Consider the following 22357-nt stretch of genomic DNA (forward strand, 5'->3'; position numbering starts at 1 on the left):
GGCGAGGCCTTGATAATTTGTAACCCTAAGCAAATCCAAATCAGATCCAACCTACACAAGCTCCTATTGGATCCCGGCTCCAAAGAGTACTGGACATCTGTAGTACTTGACATTCAAGCATTTGGCAAGACGTCAACATTTCAGAGAGCACTTTAAATGTTTTGGTTTGTGAGCTAATGCAGCATTTCCCACTGGTCAACAGGAGCAGTCCAGGCGGAAAGCAAGTAGATTTCCCTCAACATCAGATGCTACACTCAGTCGCGGATCCAGTCTTGCCTACAGAGACCATAGGAGACTGGAGAGAGTGGTAAGTAGAAAAATCCCATCCAGCGCAGAGTATATTTAAAGAATAGTTGTGACTTCACTGAAAAAGGCTTTTTGCTCTTGATTTTCTAAGTTCTTTTTTTAATAGATGGAATGACAGATTTATAGGTGAGATCTGAGTTTTCCAAATTCAAGGAATTAATTAAGTCTAGTTCAAATGCCCTTTAAAGTATTATTTTCTAATTTAATGAAGCATGGTTTTTCTTCCATGGTACTCATTAAGGCATTAGAAAATTCCTGTTTTAAAAAACAATAGCTAATCTATTACAGGGTATGATTTTATGAATGTGGACAAGGAGTTAAACACTTATCTGATATGGTAACATGGACCAGTATAGCTGGGTGTTGATGTAACCCTCAAAGCAACAGCCATCCAGCAGAGAAGTAAAATGCTCAAGAGAGAAAACCAAAAAAATAGGTTTGGTTTTAGAGTACAAAAGGCTACAACCCCACCAAAAAAAACTGAAACCAAACGTGAAATATTTCATGCAAGGCAGCCCTCAGAGTCTTCCCTGAAACCCCAATTCCCCGGGCTACTGGTGTGGATCTAATGGTGAGTCGCAATTTATTTTCAAAGGGAAAAAAACAGGAATTAAATTTGTCTCATGGTTGCTGTTTAATTTGTATTAATACCTTAGGTTTTAGTTTTCATTTCCTTGATTCTCACCTCCAGATTTTGACTTCTGAGATTGAACAGACATTTCAATATCAACTTTCACAGTTTTATTCAGTTTTAACTTGTGGGTGGCAAAGAAAGAATCTACCTCGTGAACTTTATTCCATTGCCTGTTTTTCTAGAAACTGCCCAGTAAACTCCAGAAAATCTCCACTAAGGCATAACTTTAAAACTGCATTCAAGCTTGAAATCTACCCTAGCTTATTTCTTAAGGAAAAAAAATTTTAATTAGCCTTATTTTCTGAAGAAATTCTAGCATTGCAACCGATGGATGGTAGAGGCTTAAAGAATTTATGAACCACAATACTTCCCCTGGTCGTAACAATTTTAAAACCACTAAAGTTAGGTTAAAAAAAAAAAAAAAAAAAGAGTGTGGAGGAGGGAGACTCTTCTCAAGAAATAACTCTCTAAGTGGGGAAAATACAGCCTCTTAAATACCGTTCTAACTCTAACCCATTTTTATACCTACCCAAGCTCCTGCCAATGTTCAACACTTAAGAAAGAATTTGCAAGGGGGGTAAAATATTATGCTACATAGAAAATGTTAGGTGAGATGTGTGTGTGTAATACCCAAGTGACTACAGTGGCCTCTGCAGCTCTCCTCTCCAGCTCAGCCCACCCTGCACATCAGGCCCACCCATCAGGGGAGGACATACAGGGCCTCCAGTGCTTCCTCCATACAATCCCTCCCCCTCCCCCCCCCCAGGCAGCCTGAGAAAGATGCCACAGGAAAAGCAAAACCAGAAGGAGATTACCTTTTTGCTATATCCCTGGTCTCCCAAAATAGACATAACTGTTTCTAGCATCTGTATGTAACTTTACTGATAACTGTAAATGGATTAGCATTAACCATATGAAATCACCATTTGGGGAAGTAAAAAGAGTATCGGCAATTTTATGACTCAACCTAAAACAAAAAGAGAAAGATCCTGCCTTTCGGCTAGGATCAAGTGTGCAAAAGAGAAGCAATCTCAAAAAGTCACCCTTAGAGTCAAGAAAAAAACTCACTAATGATATTTTGCATAATTTTTATATATAGTGACAGCCCAAGACATCCAATGAATGACTCCAATACTGAACTCCATGGGTACCGCCCTCTGTTTTTAAAACCTTTAGACAGGTACTGTCGTCTTACTGGGTGTTTCTGGCAACCAGGTGACACTAGGCCAGGCTTTTTCTTATTGCTCCTGTTTCATCAATTAGGAAACCAGAGGTGGGGGTGACTGGTAACTTGAACAAGATGGCACAGCTAATAAAGGCCAAGGATAAGACTTAAAGGAAAAAGACAACTGGTATCTAATCCATTTCCTTTCACTTAAGGAGATGACCACGTCCAACGAAAACTGTGCTGTACCTATAAATACTAGTTGAAGGTGCAACAGGGTGCAGGACTGGGGTGGGGTGAGAGGGGCCTTGGCTGGCTGTTTACCTAACAATGGCAATAATCACATTGTATAAAACAGGCAATAGCATTGGGACTGAGACTCCTTTTTTGTGTTTTTTTTTTTTTATTATTAATATAAAGAGAACATCTAGCTTTCATGCATTCCATAGGTAAAGTTCCAAGAAGACAGCCACACTTCCCTCCCCTCAACCCCTTTTCTTCCTCTCCTCTCTTCCTTTCATCAATTTTTGCAAAGACATCACTTTTAATCCACTCCATATTCACAGGCTTAATTCACTACTGACCATAATACTCAATAAGTCTAAAGCAGGGAGCCCACAGTCCCACAGGAGCTGAGCCTTCTATAGAGGCAATCCGGCACGGTGGGAAAAGGAGGTGCTTTGCAGATAAACAGCTGATGTTGGATCTGCCATGACCCTGGCCACATCTTGTTTTGTTTTTTACTCTGTCACCCTCCTCTATTCCACCACCTATAAAACACCACAATGAAGCTAAGAGATGCTGACACACTGAGACATGCTAATTCCTGGCCTACAGCAGCCACTCAAGAAAAATGAATCCTTTCCCCGTTCCTGCTATAATGTATTTAGTTAGAAGTAGTACTGGCAAGAATAAAATCCCACAGAAAATTGCAAGTTACAATCTAAAACTGGGAGCTCAAACAGAAGTCACGAAAATAAGAGGAAACATACACCTCTCACAACTCACCTGCCACGCTTGCCAGAACGTGGAGCCTGGTGCCTGTGCACGAGGGGTGAGCATCTATCCACACACCTCCACTGAGTACCTACTACCTTAAGTAAACTAGGTGCTAAACAGGCCACTCCCTCCTGGACAGTGGCCTCACAGGGAGGGAGTCTGCAGTTCTGGGTCAAGCCTGTGAACCCCACAGGTGACAGCCATAAGCAAAAAAAGGTGGGAGGAAGGTGTGAGGGTTATTGTGCATATTTGCTTCATTAATATTTTGTTGGGTGAATGGATAACCAAACAAGCTTAGAAAATAACTCAAGCAGAAAAAGTGGAAAATACCTAATTTGTGAAGGTTTTGTTAAAGGACTAGGAGATTTTACATATTTTAATTTTATCATTCTTCATAAAAGTCTGATACCTTTCTTGCTACATAAAGACAGCCCACTATATAGACAGGCTAGAGGCTGAAACATTAGTAATAGCAAACTAAACAGAAACTAGGGGAGCTTTTATTAAAAAATACAGTAAAATATATTTTAGCCAGGAATTCTCAAGTTAATGGTCTCAGGGTCCCTTTCATTCTTAAAAATTATTTAGGACCCCAAAATGCTTGGTATGCATTATGTTTATGCATATTTGCTCTATTAGAAGTAAACATGGGAACGTTAGAAATTTTTTTAATTTATTTACTTAAAAGACAGAGACATACAGAGATCTTCCATCCATGGGTTCACTCCCAACTGGCCACAAAGGCTGGGGCTGGGGCTGGGCCAAGCTGAAGCTAGGAGCCTGGCACTCCATCTGCTTCTCACACATGACTACAGGGGCCCAAGCACTTAGACCAACCTCTGCTGCCTACCCAGGCACATTAGCAGGGAGCTAGAATAAAAGTGAAGCCACTGGGACTTGAACTGGGCAGTCATATGGGATGACGGCATCTGAGGAGGAATGCCTAACCCTCTGAGCCACCATGCTGGCCCATGCAGTATTTATTCTGATTAATTATAAAAGAGTACCAAATACTAACATCTTTTATAAAAAAATCACTTTTTCCAAAAAAAATTTATAGAGAAGTTTTATTATTAGATATTTTTGCAAATCTAATATCTGGCCTATAGAAGACAGTGGGAGTCTCATTCACTTCCACACACAATCTGCTGAAAAATGTGGTTTGGGTTGAAAGTGCATTGAAGAAAATCCAACCACATACAAATAAATGGACAAACACAGGATGATTTTAACATCTGCCAGGATTTTCTTCTTTGATATCATAGCAAAATTCAACAGTAGTGGTTTAAGTATGGTATTAATGTGGCTTTCTAATGTCGCATCAGTAAATATTTTATAGTTTATTACATTAAAGTCCTTTAGCCTTTCTTGATCTTTGAATGGGTCTTTTACTTATGTTTGATTTTATGGTAGCTCACATTGGTCACTGAGAGAACACATGCTCAAGCAGAACTCTGCACGTCTAGATACTTCCCATTATACAATGTCCAAAAAAATCGTATCAATGAATATTGTCATTGTTCCCAGTCTCAGTATTGGAAAGCCACAGAAGTTCACAGTGGCAAATAAGTTTCCCGAAATTCTGCTCTGGGCTTGAAAGCTTGATTGTTATCATTGTCATCAAATGTCTCAGTTCATTCATTTTTGAGAAAATGTTTGCTTAGTACCCATGCCTGAATTACTATAGTTTGTGTAACATTCTTTCGGGTAAAACTGGTAATTCCATGGTGCCTGGTATTTCAAGAAAAAGGCATCCAGTTCAACTTGCATCACAATCACAAAAGCTTTCCTTCTTCTAAACAACAACAGTAAGCAGCAAAAGTACATGCTATAAAACCTCTAATATCTGAGAGAGACATACTTGGGGCTGGGCATGCAGTGTAGCAGTTAAGACGCCAGCACCCCACATCAGAGTGTCTGGGTTTGATACTGAGCTCCACCTCTGATTCTAGCCTCCTGCTCAAGTGCACCCCAGAAGGCAGCAGGGATGGCTTAAGTGCTCGGGTCCCTACCATTCACGTAGGAGACTGGGACTGAGTTCCAAGTTCCTAATTTCTTTTTCTGTTTCCTTTTTTTTTTTTTTTTTTTTTTTAAGCTCCCAATTTCACCACTGCTTAGGTCAGGTGGTTCTAGGCATTTGAGACATGGACCAGCAGATGGGAGATCTCTTTATAGCTCTGTCTCTCACTCTCTCTATTTCTCAAATTAATAAATGGGTTTTTTTTTAAAAAGACAAGTTCAAATTTAATACAATCAGTTTTTCTTTTCTTTTCCTATTTAACTAAGACTGCACAGCAATAAAGTATATAGCAGCTGTAGCATAATTGGGTGCACTGCCTGGAATTGAAATAGGAAACCAAAGGGCTTGTTTCCCACACCACAGCTTTTGCTCATCAGTGCAAAAGCCAGCACAGTGAAAAAGGGCATCAACATCTTGGTGGAGGAAACCACCTTTGACCTCTTGGCCCCCGCGAGAGAAGTCAGGAACTCCCTTATTTTCAGACCACATTTAAGAGCCACTGCTTCAGATTTGGGTTTAGGAAACATTTTCTTAAGACACAAAATACAATGATTAGAAAATTTAAAAAATTAAATGGAGCCCATGCTGTGACATATAGGCTAAGCCACTGCCTGCAAGGCCAGCATCCCATGTGGGCATTGGTTCATGTCCCGGCTGCTCCTCTTCCAATCTAGCTCTCCGCTATGGCCTGGGAAAGCAGTAGATGATGGTCCAAGTGCTTGGACCCCTGAAACTACATGGGAGACCCAGAGGAGGCTCCTGGCTTCAGACAGGCCCAGTTCTGGCCATTGAGGCCATTTGGGGATTGAACCAGCAGATGGGAGACCTTTCTGTCTCTCCCTTTCTCTGTAACTCTACCTCTCAAAATCTTTTTAAGAAATTAAAATTAAAAATAAAGAAAAAAATGAAAATTTGACCCTTACATTGATAACTTTTGCTTATCAAAATATACCTTATAAAGCAAAAAGATAATTATCAGAAAGCAAGCAAAGAATAAAAGCACAAAGATAATTATATTCCAGGAGGTCTATCCATAGTACACGCAACCAATAAAGAAGACATCAACAATATTCAAGGAATTCCTACAAACGAACCTAATAAAAAAAGGAATAAAAGATATGCCTGTACATTTCATAGAAATGGCCATTGATCCCATAAAGAGATGCCTGCTCTCTCCATTAGTAACCATGGAAATACAAATCAAGACCACAAAGTGGTAAGATTTCATGAGCAAACATTTTTAAGACTGAAAAGATAAAACATTGGAAAGGATTTATATCCACAAGATTATTATATAACGCTAGTAGAGATATTAAATGATGTGACCACTTTGGAAAACAACTTGGCATTGTTCCCTAAAACTTAACAATTACATATTCTATAACACAGCAATTTAATTCTTAGATTATATCCTCAATCTTTCACATGTTCAGCAACAGGCCAACAAGGATATGCATCCCAGCATGGTACACAGGATGAAAACCTAGAAATATCACAAACCCAAGAAATGGGATGAATGAACTGTCATGCACTCACACAAGGAAATGCTAGAGTAATCAAGTGAAGTGCAGATGGTAATATGTGCATAACACATATAATTAGATTTTACATATTTATCTGTGTGTCTGTGCCATTTATGCAGATCACCAAAAGATGACAGTTTTTACAAACAATCCTGACTTCATACACTCATAGGCATATGCATCAGGCATAAAAACACTTTTAGCAATGAAATATAAATGTTAGCCAGCTATATAAAACAGCTTACCAAAAGAGTAAAGAAAACAGGATTAGGCCGGCACTGCAGCTCTCTAGGCTAATCCTCCACCTGCGGCACCGGTACCCTGGGTTCTAGTCCCGATTGGGGCACCAGATTCTGTCCCGGTTGCTCCTCTTCCAGTCCAGCTCTCTGCTGTGGCCCGCGAGTGCAGTGGAGGATGGCCCAAGTGCTTAGGCCCTGCACCCGCAAGGGAGACCAGGAGGAAGCACCTGGCTCCTGGCTTTGGATTGGTGCAGCGCGCCGGCCGTGGCGGCCATTTGGGGGGTGAACCAACATAAGGAAGACCTTTCTGTCTCTCTAACTCTGCCTGTCCAAAAAAAAAAAAAAAAAAAAGATTAAAAAAAAGATTAAAAAAAAAAACAGGATTCAGATCCTGCAGAATGAAGGCAGCCAGAGAGATGGAATGGGGGTGGGAGGACAGACTGTTCCTAATATATGGCTGCTTATTGGGATGGAGGGAGATAATTAACATTAAAAAAATAAGTTGTCTATATATTATGTATTTATTTGCTTACAGACAGACGGACAGGGGTCCCATTTGCTGGTTCACTCTCTAGATGCCTGTAAAGGCTGTGTCTGGGCCAAACCCAAGGTGGGAGCTGGAAACTCAATCCAAGTTTCTCATGTAGGTGGCAGGAATCCATTATTTTAATGCTGTTTATCTGAGAGCCAGCCAGCCAGAGCAAAATAAAAATTTTAAAAGTCAGTCTTGCTTGAATGTTACATGGGAAGAATGTATCATAAATCAAGAATTAGGATTATTCAATCTTGTGATCCAAAGTTTTTAAAAGAATATCTACTTGAACCTGTTATGCACAAAGTGACAGTTCATTATAGAAGAATATGAAGATATCTCAAAAAGTTCACTGAAAAATGGAATTAGGCCTGGTACTGTGGCACAGTGGGTTAAGCCGCCACCTGCAGCACTAGCATCATGTATGGGCACCTGTTCAAGTCCTGGCGGCTGCACTTCCAATGCAGCTCCCTACCAATGTGCCTGGAAAGCAGCAGGAAGACAGCCCAAGTGTTTGAGACTCTGCACCCCCGTGGGAGACCTGAATGAAACTTCTGGCTCCTGGCTTCAGCTTGGCCCGGCCCTGGATGTTTTGTTTATTTGGGGAGTGAACCAGTAGATGGAAGATCTCTTTTGTCTTCCCCTCTCTAAATATAACTCTGCCTTTCAAATAAATTAATAAAGTTTTAAAAATTAGAATTAAAAGATGTTTATTTCAGTTAAAAAATTGAAATCTATGCATATAAGAGGTCTTCAGAAAGTTCATGAATAATGTGTATTAGGAAAAACAGTATCACATTTCAAAATGTTTTGCATCAAAATACTTTTAATTCCATTTTTTCACAAAGTTTTGTAGTACTCATGCACATTTTTAAACTAGAGTTCCTGAACAGACTCATTTGGCAGTTAAAAAAAAAAAAACTAAATCCTTAATTTGACCAAAATTGTATATATAAACCCATTCATAAGCTCAGTCAGTATTCACTGAGTTTCCACTACATGACGGGCTCTTCCATGTCCCCTCGTGATCCAGCACTGAGCAAGAGAAATCATTCGGTTCTCATGGAGCTTCCCTTTGGGGAAGTGCATGTAGAAATGGGAGGAGCAGAGAGGAAAACAGTTGGAAAATAATGTGTTTTTTTTTTTTCAGTGATGAAGAATGACATGACAATACACACAGGGATGGGCTGGAGAAGGGTAGGTGGGATCCCAGCTGTGTTAGCTGCTGTGAACAGCAAGGGCCTAAGGAGGGGACACTTTAACAGAGACCAGCACAGCACAGTCATTCAAAGGGGCTCGAGACAGATATTAAAGAGCAGAGGCAGGGCTCCAAGTAGCTCTGCCCCAGTGAGTTTATTCTAGTTCATAGAACGGGATTTCAGCCCTTCCCCCTCCCTCCCCGCTGCCAGGGTGACAGCCAGAAAGCGAGTTCACGAGGTGTTCCTGCTCCCTCTCTGCAGTGACTGACACACCTCTGTCAGCCATCACCATAGGACCCTGTCTGTGGGCTCCATGAATTTACAAACTTATCCTTTGTGGGGGCAAAGTAAAAAACATGCACCTTCTCAGAGTTCTGCCAGGCACTGAAAGACAGAAAAGTTCAAGAGCGTAGCTAGGCAATTAAGTTCGCTTTTTATTTTGGATTTTATTTTGAATTATCCAAATTTTGAAATAGCTAAATAGGTCAATAATCAGTATCTACAATGCACACAGGTTTACTTGCCAAAGGCACCCACTATCAGCTGCCCTACTTTCTCTACATTCTCTACCCTAAATACACAAACACACCTGCACTTTTTTCCACAAGTCAACCATGCCAGTGACCTTCAAGAGACAGGAGAAGACTTGCTGGCTCTTTGGCTGTTGCAGCCTGGATAGATTTCTATCTAGCAGGGGAAAGACTTTTCTTGCCCATCAGGAAAGCATGAGGAACTCTGGAGCAGGGTCACCGATAGTCCAAGTTATGCTCGTTACTTCTGCTTGGCTTGTCCATACTGCACACAACACAGGGGAAAATACACAGGTAAGGGGCAGGCATTTCACAACAGCAATCAAGATGCCACATCCCACACAGGAGTGCCTGCTAAGGTCCCAATACCACTTCCTATTCCAGCTTCCTTCTAATGCACAGGCTGGGAGAGAGCAAACAATGGTTCAAGTAGCTGACTCCCTGGGAGACAGATTGAGTTCTGGGCTGCTGGCCTTCACTCGGCTATTGCAGACATTTGGAGAGTCAACTAGCAGATGGAAGATCTCCATCAGTCTCTGTCTCTCTGCCTTTCAAATAAAATTGGGGAAAAATACAAAATGCACAGATTAGATCTACAGTGCTTGGGAGCTTAGGAGAGTTGGGTACCAAGCAGGTGCTCTGGAAATCATTTCTGGAAACTGACGAAACCCACTGGGCTCCCTTCATCTGTTTTCTTCCTATGCAAAATAAAAGATGCTTTGGGTCATTGGTGAAAAATTTATGTAGCACCTCCTCTGAATCGTTTTCTGGGCTGGGTGGAAATACAAAGCTCTTCTGCCAGGGAAAACAAGCAAGCTAGGAAAAATAAGTAATTTTAATAGAACACAATATTCTCGATTAGTTAAGGCTTTGGAATGGCAATGACCTCATTTCTGCAACATAGCTGGTGTAATACCTTCAACTATTCATTCCAGCTCTCCAGACTATGGCTTTCTCCAACATAAAATGGGATTACTTTTATCTTGTCAGGATTGCTCAAGGATTTAAAAGGCTGTATTTGTTGTCTGTTCATTTTAACTGCTGCATAAAATTTCATTAGATAAACATGAGTTTCTTTCAGCCATTCTCCCATCAATGATCATCTGGGCTAATTCCACATTTTCACTCTTTCAGACAGCACTTCCATTAGCATGCTGAGACACATTTCCTGGTACATATCACCAAAGGTCTTCAAGGGCATATACCTAGGAGTTAAAAGCTCAACAACAGGGTGAGACGAAACCCGTCTTTATCAAATATTTCCAATTCCTTTTGCAAAGTGATAAACTTTAGAAACATGATGCTGAGTAGGGAATTTTAAAGCAGCCACTGAGAACTACGTACAGAGGAATGTGTGTTCATACAGATTAAAATCATTCCTTTGAAAGGAAGCAAGCAGGAGTGGACACTGATAGTCACTTGGGATGCCTACATCTGACAGGCAAGTGTCTGGGTTCATGCCCTGGCTCTGCTCTGCATTCCAGCTTCCTTTTTTTTTTTTTGTTTTTTAATAATGTTTTTGTTTTATTTATTTATTTTAAAGATTTATTTTATTTATTTGAAAGACAGAGTTACAGAGAGGTAGAGTTAGAGAGATAGAGGTCCTCCATCCACTGGCTCACTCCCCAGATGGCCACAACGGCCTGAGCTGCACCGATCCGAAGCCAGGATCCAGGAGCTTCTTTCAGGTCTCCCACATGGGTGTAGGGGCCCAAGGACTTGGGCCATCTTCTACTGCTTTCCCAGGCCACAGTAGAGAGCTGGATCGAAAGAGGAGCAGCCGGGACTAGAACCAGCGCCCATTTGGGATGCCGGCGCTTCAAGCCAGGGCATTAACCCGCTGCACCACAGTGCCGGCCCCTCCAGCTTCCTTCTAACGTCTACCCTGGGAGGCAGCACGCAATGGGCAAAGCACATGGGTCTCAGCCACCCATGTGGAAGACACGGTTTGAGTTCCTGGCTCCGGGGCTGGCCTGACCCAGCTCCAGCCATTGTAGACATCTGGGGGTCTCTCTCTCTCTCCCTCTCTGCCTTTCAGATAAAACAAAATAATTTTTGTTTTTAGCTATTCAAAAGACAAATCAGAAAGGAGGAAGTTAAAAACAAAATTCCGAAGAGGGTTACCCCTGGATGGAGGAAGGCAAATGGCCCAGGGGAAAACAGGAACTGGAAGCAGGAACTCAGGCAGGGCCCTTGCTTGCAGGTTAGTGCCAGGTTCTTTCTGTCGTGTTGTCATTTATAGTGCATGAAGTCTTTTCAAAGTACCAACTCTCCCACTGGAAAGCAAAACTAGTTTTCAAAGCAGCTGGCATTGTTAGTTTCTGGTTTAAGGTAAAGTTCCAAGTGGGCAGAGGTTATTGCTACAAGATATGATGAGAATGAAAGAGATGACAAGGCACTGTGGTAGCTCAAAGGGAGGTAAGAGCAACCAGGCTGGTGTGAACACTGCCCAGGGGAGGTGAGAAGGCAGCTGAGCTTCTCAATGTACAGAGCGCCACGTCACCCACACCTGCAGACACTGGAGGGACTCGGCTGGGACAGAAATAGGGGAGGTGGGTGAGAGGCCAGGACCACCAAAGTCTGAGCTCCCAGAGCACAAGGTCACAGTCAGTGTCTCTCACTTGCCTGCCTTGACCCCAGCCATCAAGCGTGCTGCCTGCTCACAGGCACCTTCCAGATGAAAGGAAAACCTTGTTTTATAGAGGATGGTTTCACAGAGGTTCCTAATAAAGGGAGCAGGAGAGGAGGTAGAAAGAGCAAAGCAGACAGCCAAGAACAGAACAAGAAGCTGCCATTGAAAGGATAGGCAGAGGAGCCTCCAAATGTGATATAGACAGGTAAGGAAAGTAGCAGAGGCATCCAGCAGACCACTACTGGGCACGTGTGTGTGTATGCCGGCACAGGACCCTGTCCTTAAAATTAACACATATGCACATCAGCAAAAAAGTACAGGTATACAACAAGTAGATACACACACAGTGCTTCCTTTTACTGATCCATTTTGAAAATAAATTGAAGGTAATCCTGACTGTTTACTCCTAAATACTTCAGTATACATCTCTGAATAGTTTCTCACTAACCACACAATTTTAATAGTACTAGGAAAAGCAGTATTCATTACTCTCATCTAATATGGACTATGTATTCAGATTTACACAATTGTTGCACAATTTCTCTACTCCCCCCCCCCCCCCCCTCAACAACTACAGCTCTTTCATCACAGGATTTCTCTTGGGGCTCTCTTAACCTAGGAATCCCATCATGTTTGCTTGTCATGACATTGATTTTTTTTTCTTTTTTGAATGACAGGGAGACAGAGAGAGCTCCCATCTGGTTCCCTCCCCAAATGCCCACAATGGCCTCTGGCTGGAGCAAAAGCTAAGAGCTGAGAATTCAATCCAGGTCTCTCAAGTGGGTAGCTGGGATCCAAGTACTTCAGCCATCACTGCTGCCTCCTGACATCCACATTATCAGGATGTGGAGTCAGGCATCAAAGCCAGGCATAGCCTCTGATACGGGACACAGGTGTCTTCATTGCTAAGCAAATCATTTGCTCCCAACAATGATATCTTAATGAATCTAGGCTGGTTGGTTTATGGACTGTCCCAAATTTTGAACTTGTCTGATTATTTATCATTTCTTTTTGGACATGGTATTGCTACCCATGGTGTGTCCATCTAATTGCGCCCCCATCAAGAGGCACAAAATATCAGGTTATCCCAATCTGAGTAAGCTTGGTCATTCAGTGACCACCAGATACCCTTGTTAAACAGGCACAACTTTTCTCTTTCCTTCTAAAGACTGCAAGGTCTTGTTCTCCACACCTGTTCAGTCCATAGCTCTTGGCATCCATGAATCAATAATTACACCAATAAGGTGCAATCCTGACTTTCTCATTCTGTCAATCATTCCTTTTACCTTTATCAGTTGGCATTTTCCTGTGAAGCGCTTCCATTGTTTTCATCGACCTCCCCACCGCCTTTTTAAATAAGGATTACATTATTTTTAAATATATTTATTTTTATCTGAAAGGCAGAGAAAGACAGAGATCTTCCATCCACTGTTTCACTCTATAATCCTTGCAACAGTAGAGACTGGGCCAAGCCAAAGCCTAGAACTCAGTCCATGCCACATTGATGACAGGGACCCAAGAACATGAGCCATCAGCTACTGCCTCCCAGGGCGTACATTCCCAAGAAGCTGGAATTGGAAGCAGAGTCTGAATGGGAACTCAGGCCCTCAATAAGGAAGGCAGGCATCTCAAGCATCTTGTTATGCACTGCACGTCATTCCCTTCTTTCCTTCTGTTTTTCCATCTGCATTTTCAATACCACTGTAAACCTGTGAATGTGGCTCTTCAGACACACATATTTTGATGTACTGTCATTCCTTGTTGATGCCCAAATTGAGAAGAGCCTTCAAATAAGTGCCCATGTCCTTTCTTATCGGTTCCCTAGGATCTGAGTACTTCCTTGCTCTCTGCCCCTAAGACGTTTCAACTCACCGTCTACTTTTCCTGTGCTTGATCTGAAGTCAGCCATTTCTTCAAGGAGTCCTGGGCTCCTCTTAGCAGGCAGTGAAACTCAGAAACAAGATGAGCTCATTGACACTGTGGTATCACTGCTTCTCCTTGGCAGGCGGTTTTTACTTTTGTTATTTAAGGACAGAAAAGAACTTAAGCAAGTTTATAACCACCAGAGTATCATAAATTCTGGACTACAGATGTTTTACTAAGAATTTGAGTGGGTCTCTATCTCAGGGAAGCAGCCTTTAAACAGAGATACTTACAATATAAAAGAGAAAAAGCATTAAAATATGGAGAAAGAGCAGAAAGAAGTGGATGTAAAATCAGTAATAGTCGTCCTGCCTACTTCACAAGGGCTAAAGTTATGTGCACAAAATGTCGTATGTGATCAAGTAGAAAGAAGTGCTCATTCTTATCAGAATTTTTTTACATACATACATTATATCTGAGGCAAAAACGAATTAACATCAGATAGCATCCATGGGGCATGACAAGAATGACTATTTTATATTGTTCTTGATGACTGTTACTATACTCCATCAGAAAAGTAAAATATCCACAAATGCAACGGCCTAAAAAGGACACACACAATCAACAACAGAACCCAATCTGCGGGCCTACGTTCATAAAAAGTCTGGTTTCAAATGTGTACAGGGCACCACCTTTGCATAAAAATTCATCTCACCATTAAAATCTACTCATTTTGAAATGAATACAGTGGCTCCACCGTCACATGCTATATTTAATGAAGTATAAATTCATGCAAGAATTGCTCAACCCATAAGTTACTGTTGCAATATATTTTAATAAAGTCAAAGCTTACAGATTCCTACTCCTACTTAAGAGTCCTGAATGTTTCTATTATTCCTTTGGCTATATAAGCCTGACTCTTAAGCAAACATACAGGTGGGGTGTATTTAGCTAAGCAGTTAAAGCTGCAGCTTTCTCAGAAATGGCAATCTGTTCCCCATCCATCCCCGCAGGAAAGAGATGTTCACTAATGGACTAAGCCCCAGAACCTGAAGATCTGAGTATGGCTGGCCTAATTGAGAAATACGAACACCATCTCAGGGGGGAAAAAAAAAGGTCAGAGATTCATTTCCTTGCCTGGCCACAGAGAATACAGCCCCCTTTTCCAAAGCATTGCTGCAGAAGAACAGACTGGAGAACACTCAGGAATCCAGGCAGCTCGGCCCACTGCCAGAAATGGAAGGGAATCAGTTTGCGAGACTCTGAAGGCAGCACTTGTTCCAAGCTTTGTTCCACTCTCAAAGGTGAGGTTTGTGTGGATCACTTAGTAACAGCAGGAAATGCTCTGCACCTTGCTCAGACTTCCACTGCTTGGTGCTGCTTCCTGTGATGAGAATGGAGGGACCCTCGGACCCCAAGCTCCTCCCCTTTCCCCCTCCCCTCCCCACACTGGGCCCCCTCTCCAAGGATGCTCAGAACACTGTACAAAGGGGCTGAACCAATACTCTGGTTTCTCTTCAGATCATATACATCTTTTGCCTTTTACAAAGGGACTGAACCTCTGGTAGCCCGGTGTTTCTAGGCAGAGGCCGGGAGACAGACTGCATGGGGGCCTGACTCGGGGGAAGTACCAGGAGACGGACAGTCCCGGAGGCACTTGTTTATTCTGTCACCAGCAAAGTCACTGTCTGTACCCCAGTGTTCCCAATGAGTCACACTGCCAGACACCAGGTATGTGCCTCTTACAGGAACAGGAAGCCTGTGAGAAGCCACTAAAGCCCCCTCATTTTAGAGATGCAAAAACTGATACACACAGAGGTATTTAACTGATGTCTGTCCTACAGTGACGCTACTAAGAAACTGAGCCATGCTTCTAACCAAGGCCCGCTGCATCTGAAACCTAGGCTTTTAAACATTATCTTCCACCATCTATCAAATTATTCTAACAGATTGGTCAACCAAAACCCATTTTACATTCCTAGATCTGAGCATACAACTTATTGCCAAAGAGTTATTAAATATATAGTTACAGTTTGCCACCAACAAGGAAGCTCTATCCTTTTTTAAATTTCTTTATTTTATTTTCATATTATTTGAAAGACAGGAACAGAGAGAAAGGCAGAGATCTTCCATTGCTGGTTTACTCCTCAAATGCCCTCAACAGCCAGGGCTGATACAGGCCAAAGCCAGGAATCCAGAACTCAAACTGGATCTCCCACTAGGGTGACATGGACCCACGTCCTTGAGCCATCCTCTGTTGCCTGCCACTGCTACATAAGCAGAAACTACTAGAAGAGGAAGAGTTGGGGCTCAAACCAGGCACTCTGATATGGGATGCAAGATTCTCAAGTGGAGCATTTAACCAATGAGCCAAATGTCTGTCCCTTAATTCTTTTCTTGTGTCAGAAGGCTATCAAGTGCATCTCCATTAAGGAGCTATCCTGGTAGGTTTCAACTAGAGAACCTTTAGAAATGTCTCAAGATAGGTCTGGCCATCATGAATCATGGGTTGCTACTGATACCTAGCAGATGCAGGCCATGGATGCTTCTGAATAATGCACAAAACGGCCAAGTCACAAAGACCTGGAACCCTATAAAAGGTTAACAGTGCCACCACTGAGAAACCCTGGACTATTCCAAAGACTACAGGTCGTAAATTACCACAGTTGCGTCTTGGCTTCAGAGGCAGTCCCTCACATTGAAGCTAATGAGGGGTGGACTACTCCACAGCCTCTGAGTCAGAGGCCCCAAGATGCCTGCACCATACCCCACCCTCTGCTAGCAGCCCCCATGAACTCCCTGCGTAGCCATAAGATACAGCAGACACACCCGAGTTTGCAGATGTGCCCAATGTGCTACACTGGCCCTCTGCTGCAAGTTCTGCTAAAAGTGTTTCTTGGGGAAGCGGTTGGAATTCAAAGTAAAGGCTACATTTGGGGCCAGCACCGCGGCTCACTAGGCTAATCCTCTGCCTTGCGGCGCCGGCACACTGGGTTCTAGTCCCGGTCGGGGCGCCAGATTCTGTCCCGGTTGCCCTCTTCCAGGCCAGCTCTCTGCTGTGGCCAGGGAGTGCAGTGGAGGATGGCCCAAGTACTTGGGCCCTGCACCCCATGGGAGACCAGGATAAGTACCTGACTCCTGCCATCAGATCAGCGCGGTGCGCCGGCCGCAGCAGCCATTGGAGGGTGAACCAACGGCAAAGGAAGTCCTTTCTCTCTCTCTCACTGTCCACTCTGTCAAAAAAATAATTAAAAAAATAAATAAAAAAAAATTAAAAAGGCTACATTTGGGCTTTACCAATTTATTATCCATCTATTCCAACCCTCTATTCTCACACATAATCCAAGGTTGGCTCTATTTGTGGCAGAAACTCAGATTTATTAAAAATATTTATTTTAGAGATTGTATTTGAAAGGCAGAGACACAGAGGTCTTCCATTCAGTAGTTAACTTGCTAAATATAACTTCCAAGGCTGGACCAGACCAAAGCCAGGAGCCAGAAACTCAATCCAGGTCTCTCACATGTGTGGCTGAGTCCCAAGTACCTGAGCCATCACTTGCTGCCTCCCAGGGTGCACACTGGCAGGAAGCTGGATCAGAAGTGGAGGAGCAGGCACTCAAACCAGCACTGCCATGTGGAATGTGTCAAGTGACAAGTTAACCACTACACCAAACGCCCACTCCAAGAGATTCAGATTGTGTGATTTTCCTGAGTTATAGACTCTGAATAGAAAAGCCAAACAGAGCTGAGTCTATGCTGTGATGGAAAAGGAAGTTTTTAGGTGCCTGCAATTCAGTCTAAGTGAATGTAGGTGGGGCCAGCGTTGTGGCGCAGCAGGTTATGCCACAGCCTGCAGCGCCAGCATCCCTTAGAGGCACTCGTTCCAAGTCCCGGCTACTCCACTTCCAATCTAGCTCCCCGCTGATGTACCTGGGAAAGCAGCAGAAGATGCCCCAGATTCCTGGGCCCCTGCATCCATGTGGAACACTCAGAAGAAGCTCCTGGCTCCTGGCTTTAGCTTGGCCCATTCACGGTCATTGTAGCCACTTGCAGAGTGAACCAGTGGATGGAAGATCTGCCCCCATACCTTCTCTAATTCTGCCTTTCAAATAAATATTTTAAAAATATATAATATGCTTTTTTAAAGATTTATTCATTAAGTGTCATGGAAACGACATGCAACAGATATGGTTCCCCCTACCTGCCCCCATCAGAGTCTCTCCCATGTACAGGTCAGTGTTATTTGTGCTAATTACCATTATGAACAACCCAATTCTATACCTTTCCCTGCACATTAGCAGACAGAACAAAACCAAAATGAGAAACACATTTGTTTTAAATACTTGTAGAAACCAGCAAATGAAAAGGGGGTTCTTCTCTACACTACAGAACCTAGTTGGAGAAACGGAAGCCATCCACCCTTTGCCTCAAAGAACCGTAAAACTCAGATCCAAACACGGTGCACACCTTCCCTGCAACAAAACAGCGGCTAAATGCAGAAGGGCCTGTGTGCGTGCTTGTGCCTCACTGAAACGAGTCAAAGCACCAGCTTGGAGCCAATCAGATCCAAGACTGAATCCCATCAGGCCACGCGTTAGCTGCCCTATTCGCCTTTCATGAGTGGCTTAATAATTTTAAGCATTAGTTTCCAAATCTGTAAAATGGCAGTGATGATAACAAAGTCATTGGCAAGGCTTTGCCCCATTACCCAAGGACGTAGCTGATCCACTTCCCCCATGCACTACGGTCCCTTGTGATTTGCCATCTGTTCCTATAGTTCCCCCTACCCAAAATTCCCTCCCTTCTTGGCCTGGCTTGCCAAACTTCATTATCACATTATCCAGGCATGTCTCCCTGACACCACCATCCCTGAAGCTGGACAGATGCTCACTCTGCTCCCGTGCTCCCTCCTTCAATGATGGCCCTTGCCACACCTGAAGTACCGCTCTATTCAGCCTCCCCTAGACTGGAAACTTCCTGAGCATTCCCATGGTACCTGGCGAACAAGTTCTCAGGGATTTAGTGAGCAAAGGAGCAAAAGTCTTGGCAAAGGAAAAAGGCGTGGTCCTACAGAGGAGCCGAGGACTACATACAGTGTACCTCAGGAACAGGAGGCTTCAACAAGGGACAATCAGTCATACCTAATGCTGTGGAGAGCTCAGGGAACAGGACAACCAGAAAGACAGGACTCAGAGACCCGGTCCCTCCCCCTGTGTCTTCTGAGAAGTGTGTCTAACATGATTCGTTCTTGACAAAGTTAGGTAAGGGGCCCCGCTCTTCCTTATGGAGAGGGCCTAGAGACAGCAGAGGTCACAGACAGGTGTGGAGAGCAGAAAAGGGGGTGAGGCAGCCACTGTGAGAGTCTGACAGGAAGCCCAGTAGGGAAATATTTTCACATAACCACAAGGGGAATGCGGTTAGTGACCAATAATGAACAGTAACAGCTGTGAAATCCACCTACCTGCTCTGTAGTGCCACTGGCCTAGATAGATCTGACTCAGAGGCAGAGGACCTACCCCTAAAACGTCATGAAGTTGGGGCAGAGAGGCAAGAACCAATGTCAGGGTGCAAAAAGCTATAAGGTATCCAGCCTGCCACGGCATGAAAAAGACTAGGAGCCTGATAACAAACTTAGAATTAAATAGTACTATAAAATGATACAGAATATGTTTAAACCTAAAACAGTATCAATTATTCAATAATGGAAAGTATGGTAACTGCAAGACCAAGTAGCAGACCACATGTGAATCCCTTGATCATCATGTAGATTACCAGATAAAGTATAACTCAAAAAAATTGGTGAGAAAATAGAATTTAAGTATCTTAATGCCAAATGTTTATTTGAAAATTTGATTTTCAAATGACAATATGCATTTGCCATGAACTTTTTCAAGTTCCTTCATATTGACATACACACACAAGTTACACATAACACATTAGGTCAAGGGAGGTAAAAGTGGCAGTCAGCAAAGGACTCTAGTGAAATCGAAGATGCACAATGATTACACACTCTATAGTGTTTTCTATTAATGAAAGAATCACCTAGATAATACATATTTATCTCATACAAAAAGAGCTGGGGCACTCTGGGTTAAAGCCTTCGATGTCTGGACTGGAAGAGAAAAAGAGGAAATACCAGGACTGTTCCTTTATGAGAAACAGAGAACAGGAAGGCAAATGTTCCCCAGAGGCAGGTGCTGATAAAAACATGATCTTAAATCAATCCATTTTTCAGGTACCTTTTCATTCCTAATTAGAAAATATTTGAAATATACAAAAGTATAGAAAATAATGTTGGTAACACAATTGCATCAACCATCGGTGTTAATATATAATATTAGGTTTATTTGCTTCAGAATTAATGAAGAAACTATCAGACACAGCTAGTCCGACCACCTTGCCCCAGCCCTTGCTCCAATTTCCTGCCCCCAGAGTAAGCAACGTTCTACAGCTGGAGTCCACCCATCCCGCCCAGCACATGCTCCAGACTGCCTGGGCCATCATGGTAACTCTACAGAGAACTGAACCTCAGAATTGTGCTTCTAAAGAGGCTCTCCTGACCTTTTAGTAACATTCTAGGTGTCCGGCGCCACGGCTCACTAGGCTAATCCTCCGCCTTGTGGCGCCAGCACACCGGGTTCTAGTCCCGGTCGGGGTGCCGGATTCTGTCCCGGTTGCCCCTCTTCCAGGCCAGCTGTCTGCTGTGGCCAGGGAGTGCAGTGGAGGATGGCCCAAGTGCTAGGGCCCTGCACCCCATGGGAGACCAGGAGAAGCACCTGGCTCCTGCCCTCGGATCAGCGCGGTGCGCCGGCCGCGGCGGCCATTGGAGGGTGAACCAACGGCAAAAGAAGACCTTTCTGTCTGTCTGTCTCTCTCACTGTCCACTCTGCCTGTCCAAAAAAAAAAAATAATTAAAAAAAAAAATTCTAGGTAAACATGATTTCTATTACTTGTTCTCAGGTAGGCTTTTCTAAATTATCTATTTACATTCCCCAAAGAATGGAGGGTTGGGCTGATTCTGATAAACTCTCTCATGAATAAAGCCAGGGAAAGAGTCTAGACTTCAGCACTACCCAGCAGGTGGCTCTCTCATGTCTAGAGTCCCAGCTACAGCAAAGAAAGGTTTCCACCCTCCTCCTCATCTAAAAAAACACCTACTACTCACAGGGTGGTTTTTGGACCAAGAGCATCACCATGCCAAACTCCAGATCTTGGGAATCTCAGTCCATTTTAGCAAGATCCTGGGTTGATATGCACATTAAAGTTTCAGAAGCAGTGGTTTAAAGAATTCACAAAGGTGATGGCCTAAACCATAGCAGAGCCAAATCTGACCACTATTAGGCCACCCATCCCCTCTTCTATCAGATGGGCTGAATAGGGCTTTCAGGGGTTATCAATGCCAAGTCCACCCATCAGTCGCATCAGACCAGCAGCTATCAACTGAGGGCAGTTATGGCCCCCAGAGACATCTGGCAATATCCGGAAATATTTTTGAGTTCTCACAGTTTGGGAGGATAGTGCCACTGATAAGAGAAGTCTAGAAAGCTGTTAAACATCCTAAAATGCAGAAGGAGGTCCCAAACAGCCCCAAATGATTACCTGGCCCAAAATGCCAACAGAGCAAAAGCTAAAAAAAAAAAAAGAAAAAAAATTGTAATGCCTGCATTACACCTATGATTTGTCTAAAATGACAAACTCTTCAATTCAGTAATTTACCTGATTAGAACAACACTTTTCATAGGGGAAAAATATAAATCATTAACTGTCAAGCAAAGGGTTTCTAAGATTCCCACTAGAGTTTTCAACCAAATCAATCATCATCAATGATTTTTTTTTTTTTTTTTTGACAGGCAGAGTTAGCAGTGAGAGAGACAGAAAGGTCTTCCTTCCGTTGGTTCACCCCCAACATGGCCGCTATGGCCGGCACACTGTGCCGACCCGAAGCCAGGAGCCAGGAGCTTCCTCCTGGTCTCCCATGCGGGTGCAGGGCCCAAGCACTTGGGCCATCCTCCACTGCACTCGCGGGCCACAGCAGAGAGCTGGACTGGAAGAGAAGCAACTGGGACAGAATCTGGCACCCCAACCGGGACCAGAACCCGGGGTGCTGGTGCCACAGGAAGAGGATTAGCTTAGTGAGCCACAGCACCGGCCTCATCATCAATATTGACAGCCAGGAACAGGTATGGTAAAGCAAGAATAAAGGCACCCAGTGAGACACCTCACCGTTGTACATGGTCAGTACAACAAGGCCGTACTCCTCTAATAAATGGGTTTGGTGCTCATTTAATTAATTCTTCATTTTCTCCTGCAATACAGGATGCTTTGTGAAGACACACTCCAGCCACATCAAGATGACAAGAATTCCCTGGGCTAAATTACTTCACTGAAGGCAAACCTCACTTCACACAAAAAAATCTTAAAAGGTAATTGGAAAAAACCTCAAGCACTATCTAGAGATTTGTTAATTTCATCAAAATACTGAAAGAATAATTCCTCTTCTTCGGGGAAAATAGGATTATGCACAAAATTAGGATGGTAGCAGGTGGCCCATGTATAAGAGAAAAATGGGTCACCAGGTAATAACACACAGATGAATAATGAACTCAAGAGTTGACTAATCATATTTTTATGAAGATAAATGTGTTTCCGGTATGAGCAAGCATTCACATAGGCCTGTGTCAATTAAGTTTGGTGCAAAAGGAGTGTCCCACGCAC

General features: G+C 43.2%; 2 protein-coding genes across 15 annotated transcripts in view; one reads left to right on the plus strand and one right to left on the minus strand.

Annotated features, from left to right (window-relative positions):
- Positions 1 to 22357, minus strand: part of MED12L (mediator complex subunit 12L) — a 355610-nt gene that overhangs the window by 190359 nt on the left and 142894 nt on the right. The window lies entirely within an intron of this gene.
- P2RY14 (purinergic receptor P2Y14) overlaps positions 1 to 22357 on the plus strand; it is a 55125-nt gene that overhangs the window by 25699 nt on the left and 7069 nt on the right. For 4 of the 7 annotated variants that reach the window (XM_008266336.4, XM_008266335.4, XM_051859066.2 and 1 more), the window contains 2 exons: positions 203 to 307; positions 21959 to 22065. The gene's annotated coding sequence lies outside the window, so the exon portion shown is untranslated. Of the gene's footprint in view, positions 1 to 202; positions 308 to 14655; positions 14947 to 21958; positions 22066 to 22357 lie in introns of all 7 variants that reach the window. The other 3 variants (XM_051859068.2, XM_070072661.1, XM_051859069.2) reach the window with 1 other exon arrangement.

The sequence above is a fragment of the Oryctolagus cuniculus genome, chromosome 4 (genome assembly GCF_964237555.1).
Source record: "Oryctolagus cuniculus chromosome 4, mOryCun1.1, whole genome shotgun sequence".
Classification (NCBI taxonomy): Eukaryota; Metazoa; Chordata; class Mammalia; order Lagomorpha; family Leporidae; genus Oryctolagus; species Oryctolagus cuniculus.